This window comes from Triticum dicoccoides, chromosome 3A, assembly GCF_002162155.2.
Source record: "Triticum dicoccoides isolate Atlit2015 ecotype Zavitan chromosome 3A, WEW_v2.0, whole genome shotgun sequence".
NCBI classification, from domain to species: domain Eukaryota; kingdom Viridiplantae; phylum Streptophyta; class Magnoliopsida; order Poales; family Poaceae; genus Triticum; species Triticum dicoccoides.
In genome coordinates, this window is record NC_041384.1 from 613,875,655 (window position 1) to 613,883,164 (window position 7,510).

Consider the following 7,510-nt stretch of genomic DNA (forward strand, 5'->3'; position numbering starts at 1 on the left):
AAGATTTCTAGAAGCAAAATTCAATCCGGCGTAAAATTTTTGAACGATCATCCACAAATTTAAACCATGAGTGGGGCAATTACGTATCATTAGTTTCATTCTCTCCCAAGATTGTGCAACATGTTCATGATCAAGTTGCTTAAAATTCATAATATCGTTTCTAAGAGAGATGATCTTAGCGGGAGGAAAATACTTAGAGATAAAAGCATCTTTGCACTTGTTCCATGAATCAATACTATTTTTAGGCAAAGACGAAAACCAAGCTTTAGCACGATCTCTAAGCGAAAAAGGAAATAGCTTCAATTTAACAATATCATTATCCTCATCTTTCTTATTTTGCATATCACATAAATCAACGAAGCTATTAAGATGGGTAGCGACATCTTCACTAGGAAGGCCGGAAAACGGATCTTTCATGACAAGATTCAGCAAAGCAATATTAATTTCACAAGATTCAGCATCGGTAATAGGAGCAATCGGAGTGCTAATAAAATCATTGTTGTTGTTATTGGTAAAGTCACACAATTTAGTATTATCTTGAGCCATCGTGACAAGCAAGCAAACTAACACACAAGCAAACAAAAAGCAAGCAGACAAAAGGAGGCAAACAGGAAAGAGAGGGAGGATAGAGAGAGAGAGGAAGAATAAAACGGCAACGGTGAAGTGGGGGAGAGGAAAACGAGAGGCAAATAGCAAATAATGTAATGCGGGAGATAAGGGTATGTGATGGGTACTTGGTATGTTGACTTTTGCGTAGACTCCTCAGCAACGGCGCCAGAAATCCTTCTTGCTACCTCTTGAGCACTGCATTGGTTTTCCCTCGAAGAGGAAGGGATGATGCAGCAAAGTAGCGTAAGTATTTCCCTCAGTTTTCGGGAACCAAGGTATCAATCCAGTAGGAGGCTACGCGCGAGTCCCGTCGTACCTGCACAAAACAAATAAATCCTTGCAACCAACGCAAATAGGGGTTGTCAGTCCCTATAAGGCCACTTACGAGAGTGAGATCTGATAGATATGATAAGATAATATTTTTGGTATTTTTATGATGAAGATGCAAAGTAAAATAAAGGCAAAGGAAATAACAAAGGAAATAACTAAGTAGTAGGAGATTAATATGATAAAGATAGACCTGGGGGCCATAGGTTTCACTAGTGGCTTCTCTCAAGAGCATAAGTATTCTACGGTGGGTGAACAAATTACTGTTGAGCAATTGACAGAATTGAGCATAGTTATGAGAATATCTAGGTATGATCATGTATATAGGCATCACGTCCGAGACAAGTAGACCGACTCCTGCCTGCATATACTACTATTACTCCACTCATCGACCGCTATCCAGCATGCATCTAGAGTATTAAGTTAAAAACAGAGTAATGCCTTAAGCAGGATGACATGATGTAGAGGGATAGACTCATGCAATATGAAGAAAACCCCATCTTGTTATCCTCGATGGCAACAACACAATACGTGCCTTGCTTCCCTTACTGTCACCGGGAAAGGAGACCGCAAGATTGAACCCAAAGCTAAGCACTTCTCCCATTGCAAGAAATATCAATCTAGTAGGCCAAACCAAACTGATAATTCGAAGAGACTTGCAAAGATAACCAATCATAGATAAAAGAATCCAGAGAAGATTCAAATATTATACATAGATAGACTTGATCATAAACCCACAATTCATCGGTCTCAACAAACACACCGCAAAAAGAAGATTACATCGAATGGTTCTCCACAAGAGAGAGGGAGAACACTGTATTGAGATCCAAAAAGAGAGAAGAAGCCATCTAGCTACTAACTATGGACCCGTAGGTCTCAGGTAAACTACTCACACTTCATCGGAGAGGCTATGGTGTTGATGTAGAAGCCCTCCGTGATCGATGCCCCCTCCGATGGAGCTCCGGAATAGGCCCCAAGATGGGATCTCGTGGATACAGAAAGTTGCGGCGGTGGAATTAGGTTTTTGGCTCCGTTTCTGATCGTTTGGGGGTACGTAGGTATATATAGGAGGAAGGAGTACGTCGGTGGAGCAACAGGGGGCCCACGAGGGTGGAGGGCGCGCCTGGTGGGGGTGGGCGCGCCTCCTACCTCGTGGCCTCATGTTTCCTTTCTTGTCGTAGGGTCCAAGTCTCTCGGGTCTTGTTCATTGAGAAAATCACGTTCCCGAAGGTTTCATTCCGTTTGGACTCTGTTTGATATTCCTTTTCTTCGAATCCCTAAAACAGGCAAAAAATAGCAATTCTGGGTTGGGCCTCCGGTTAATAGGTTAGTCCCAAAAATAATATAGAAGTGGATAATAAAGCCCAATAATTTCCAAAACAGTAGATAATATAGCATGGAGCAATCAAAAATTATAGATACGTCGGAGACGTATCACGCCCGCGCCGAGATGCTCCCCCTTCAGCAGCGGGTCGCTGATGCCGAGTCCGTCGCGCGGCAGAACAGGGAGGAAGTGCTTCAGCGGCGGACGCTGGAACGCGTGCACGCCCGCATGCTCAAGGACCTCAGGAACAGGGCCAATATCGCCCTGGGCCACAGCTGCGATGAGAATGCTCCTCATCCCCACATGAACGACTACGCCAGCCACCTCCGCTTCTTTACCGACGTGGTGACACGCCTGGGGAGTCGTTCCGAGAGATCTCACCAACTTGTTGAAGAGAGGAGCCGTGGCCTGCTAGGGCACGCGTTCTCCTGCATCTTCAGCCATCTCCCGAACACCGACCCCAACTTCGATTTTGATGCCACCATCACCCCTGTACCCGAGGCCATCTGGGGTGATCAGTCGGAATGGGTGGAAGACCATGTGGATGCGTTGGTCAGGACTTTCACTTCCGATGATGATGGGGTGGTGGTCGCGGCGGATGCGGGCGACATGGTCGACGACGGTGATGGCGGCGCTGGTGGAGGTGATGGCGATGCCAGTGATGTTGGCAGTGATGCCAGCGACGTGTCTGAGGGTGATCTGGAGGATGCGGCGAGTGATATGTCTGACTGATCCAGTGTGTCCTAGCTGTTTGTCCTGCACACAGAAGCTTGGGCGCAACCCTTGAGATTGTAAGAGCATGTTGGGAGGGGAAGCCCCTCATGTAAATACACTACTGCCTCTATCTTGTTAGGTCGAGTTGAGTATGTGTCTTCATGAACTCACGTATCCTGGGGAAAAGTTGTATTTGCGGTTTACCTTAGCCTGGACAAGCCCCCAAACCGGCTCGTGAGGTTGCGAGTTTCTGGGAAGCTCCTGAGGAACCCGTCGACACGCCCGAGGGGGACGCATGATAAGCTAGCGCTAGTCGTGGCATGACATGCACATGGCGCGCGTGCGCTGTGCCTAGCCCCGCTCACGAGGGGCCCGTGAGGGGGAAGCAACAGGCGCGAACTCCGAAATAAGGCAAGAACTAGATAGCAAGAAATCGCTTGAACGAGAAAAGGCACCCCCCGAGCGCATCAATGAAAATTTAGCTTCAACTTAAATCCAAATCCAGAAAGTAGGGTTACAGAAAAAAGATCCAAAGAAAATGGTCGCATCCGGTGCCTAGTCTAGTCTTCTTGTCTTCGAGTCTTCTCACTAGCGGAGCTAAGTGCTGCCACTAGGACGTGGGAGGGAGTCCCCGAGGCCCGAGGGCGGCACTCCCGAGGCTCCGGGGCGTGTACAGCTCCACTCATTATTACAAGAGAGTGTCACGAGCGGAGACCTTCACAGGTGTGAGCCTTACTTCATAGCGCCACACAAGGGCCCCGCCTTGCGCCTCCCTCGACCACCGTTGGGGCCGACCGGTAGCCAGGACAACACCAAGTGGCAAAGTGGATGCCATTGGTGCCCTCACTGACCACGGGTCCTCTGCCGGGGTAGGCTCTGGAGCACCTCCCCGGTAGAGGGTCTACCTCCGGGGGACGCCTTGCTCCGCGTGGCGCGGGGAGGGACATTGCTCCCGGCCCCTCTCCTACAGCCCCCAGCGTGCCCCCCTAGCGGCAGGGAGGCCGACGAGCTGGGGTCGCCATCCATCGCTGCGACCTGATCCTCCTGCGTCGCATGGTTTGCGTAAGCCTGCTCCTGAGAAATTAGTGGTACCCTATAGCTGTTGTTGCCGGCGCGGTTGGTGAGGCTTTCGGAGGGCTCCTGAAAGGTGCCGGCTTCTAGCGCCTCCTCTTCCCAGCCCGGCTCGAGGGACGAGCCAGGGTCATCCTAAGCATGTACTCCTGGTCCACCATGCGGGTCCACCATGCGGGGCACGTAGGCCTCCGAGATTGTCGCCTCAAAGACCTCACCGTAGTGCCCCACGCTCCACGTTACCCCGCCCAGCGTGCCGCCTTGAGGATGGTAGGGTTCTTTCTGGCCGTGGCCGTAGGTAGCAGCGCTCATACCCGCGCCCACCGGAGGTGGCGTGGGTGCGAGCGGGCGTCCATCTCCATTGGTTGCGCTGGTGTCAATGAAGCCTGGAGGCGCGCCCGTGGGCACGCGGGCGCGGTGGCCCACCATGCAGCCCGGCCATGGCTTGAGGTGTGAGCAAAGAGCATAAAGGTGGTGCTCCCGAAGCCGCGGTGTCCAAGAGCTCGGCGACGCGCTCCAGCAATGCATCCCGTCCGCTCTCCATTAACCGGCATCGCAGCAGCTCCCGAGCCACTTTGAGCGTGACCCTCATGCTTGCTTGCTCCCATCGGGTATGCGGCGCCGTGGCCGCGGCGTAGCTTGAGGCTCTTGCGGCTGCCCACACTTGTCGCGGAGTAAGGGTGGACGGCGGGTGACCGCGTCGCCCATGCCCCGCAGTGTTTGGTGGTGCGCGTGCCACCTGGGGCACTGGGTTGAGGTCTTCTTGACCGGGCGGCGCTGCCCGGGCTGGCCAGGCTGCCTAGCAGTCGGCGTTGGTCCTTGAGTCGCCGGACATCAGAGTCGCGAAGTGTCGGGGGAACAAAGAGCGGATCAACTGGCGGATGAAGAGCTCCGGCGCACCCCTACCTGGTGCGCCAAATGTGAGATTTCGGTTTCTGGCAAAAACCTTAAGGTTCGAACACTGGGGTGCGCGCGAAGATCTCTCCCTCACCGATCACGCCCTCAAGCCCTTCGCGATCTCAAAGGCTAACTCAACGAACTCGCAACACAAGAGACACAAGATTTATACTGGTTCGGGCCACCGTTGTGGTGTAATACCCTACTCCAGTGTGGGGTGGTGGACTGCCTCTTGGGCTGATGATGAACAGTACAAGGGGAAGAACAGCCTCCTGAGGTGAGGTGTTCTTGTGCTTGGTTGGTGTGTGGCTAAGGATGGAATGGCTCATATCTAAGATGAGGTCGATCCCCCCATCCGCTGTGGTGGCTAATCCTATTTATAGAGGCCCTGGTCCTCTCCCCAAATATTGAGCGGGAAGGGAGCCAACAATGACCAATTTGAAAGGGGACAACTAGTATAAGTTATACTGACAAAAGCAGTCTTCGCCTGCCAATGGCTCTGGTGGTGACGCCGTCTTGGGCTCCACGGTGACCTCCGGCCTGCCATCCTGCTGGTCTTGGTCTCATTGCACCGATACGGAAACCTTTGCTTGAAGCCTCGGTACTCTTCGTCTGCGCTTGTCTCCTTAGCACCAAAGCGGAAACAAGGACGCTGTGAGCGCTGGCGCCCGCCTGACACCCGCCTGGTCTCAATCGTCATGGCCCACGTCATTGGAACCTCGTGAGGTTTGCCTAGCCTTGATCTCTTCGCCCCTCGCGAGCCACCCTGGTGAGGCCGCTCCTGAGGATGTCTTGTGTTGCCCACCTAGCGAGGCTTGGCCCCTCGCGAGGGTCTTGAATGCTTGTTGGTGAAGTTGGGCCATATGGGCCTGCTTGCAGCGCCACGCCGTGGGCCGCAGGCAGGCATGTCTGGGGAACCCCGTTGCCAGAACGCTGACAATTTCTTTTGTTGAGCTTTCATACATTTATAGCTCTAGTGCATCCGTTGCATGGCAATCCCTACTCCTTGCATTGACATCAATTGATGGGCATCTCCCTAGCTCATTGATTAGCCACGTCGATGTGAGACTTTCTCCTTTTTTGTCTTCTCCACATAACCCCCATCATCATATTCTATTCCACCCATTGTGCTATATCCATGGCTCACGCTCATGTATTGCGTGAAAGTTGAAAAAAGTTTGAGATTACTAAAGTGTGAAACAATTGCTTGGCTTGTCATCGGGGTTGTACATGATAAGAGCATTCTTGTGTGACGAAAATGGAGCATGACCAAACTATATGATTTTGTAGGGATGAACATTCTTTTGCCATGTTGTTTTGAGAAGACATAATTGCTTAGTTAGTATGCTTGAAGTATTATTATTTTTATTCAATATTAAACTTTTGTCTTGATTCTATTGGATCTGAATATTCATGCCACAATAAAGAGAATTACATTGAGAATTATGTTAGGTAGCATTCCACATCAAAAATTCTGTTTTTATCATTTACCTACTCGAGGATGAGCAGGAATTAAGCTCGGGAATGCTTGATACGTCTCCAACGTATCTATAATTCTTGATTGTTCCATGCTATTATATTATCTATTTTGGATGTTAATGGGCTTTATTTTACACTTTTATATTATTTTTGGGACTAACCTATTAACCCAAGGCCCAGTGCAAATTGTTTTTTTGCCTATTTCAGTGTTTCACAGAAAAGGAATATCAAACGGAATCCAAACAGAACGAAACCTTCGGGAGCGTGATTTTTGGAACAAGCATGAAACAGAGGACTTGGAGTGGACGTCAAGCAACCAACAAGGAGTCCACAAGGCAGGGGGTGCGCCTACCCCCCTAGGCGCACCCTCCGCCCTCGTGGCTCAACCGACCTACTTCTTCCTCCTATATATACTCATATACCCTGAAAACCTCCAGGAGCACCACGAAACCCTATTTCCACCGCCACAACCTTTTGTACCCAAGAGATCCCATCTTGGGGCCTTTTCCGGAGCTCCACCATAGTGGGCAACGGTCACGGAGGGCCTCTACATCAACTCCATGGCCCCTCCGATGATGTGTGAGTAGTTTACTTCAGACCTTCGGGTCCATAGTTATTAGCTAGATGGCTTCTTCTCTCTCTTTGGATCTCAATACAAAGTTCTCCTCGGTCTTCTTGGAGATCTATTTGATGTAACTCTTTTTGTGGTGTGTTTGTCAAGATCCGATGAATTGTGGATTTATGAACAAGTCTATCTATGAACAATATTTGATTCTTCTCTGAAATCTTTTATGCATGATTGGTTATCTTTGCAAGTCTCTTCGAATTATCGGTTTGGTATGGCCTACTAGATTGATCTTTCTTGAAGTGGGAGAAGTGCTTAGCTTTGAGTTCAATCTTGCGGTGCTCGATCCCAGTGATAGAAAGGGAAACGACATGTATTGTATTGTTGCCATCGAGGATAAAAAGATGGGGTTTATATCATATTGCTTGAGTTTATCCCGCTACATCATGTCATCTTACCTAATGTGTTACTCTGTTCTTATGAACTTAATACTCTAGATGCATGCTGGATAGCGGTTGATGTGT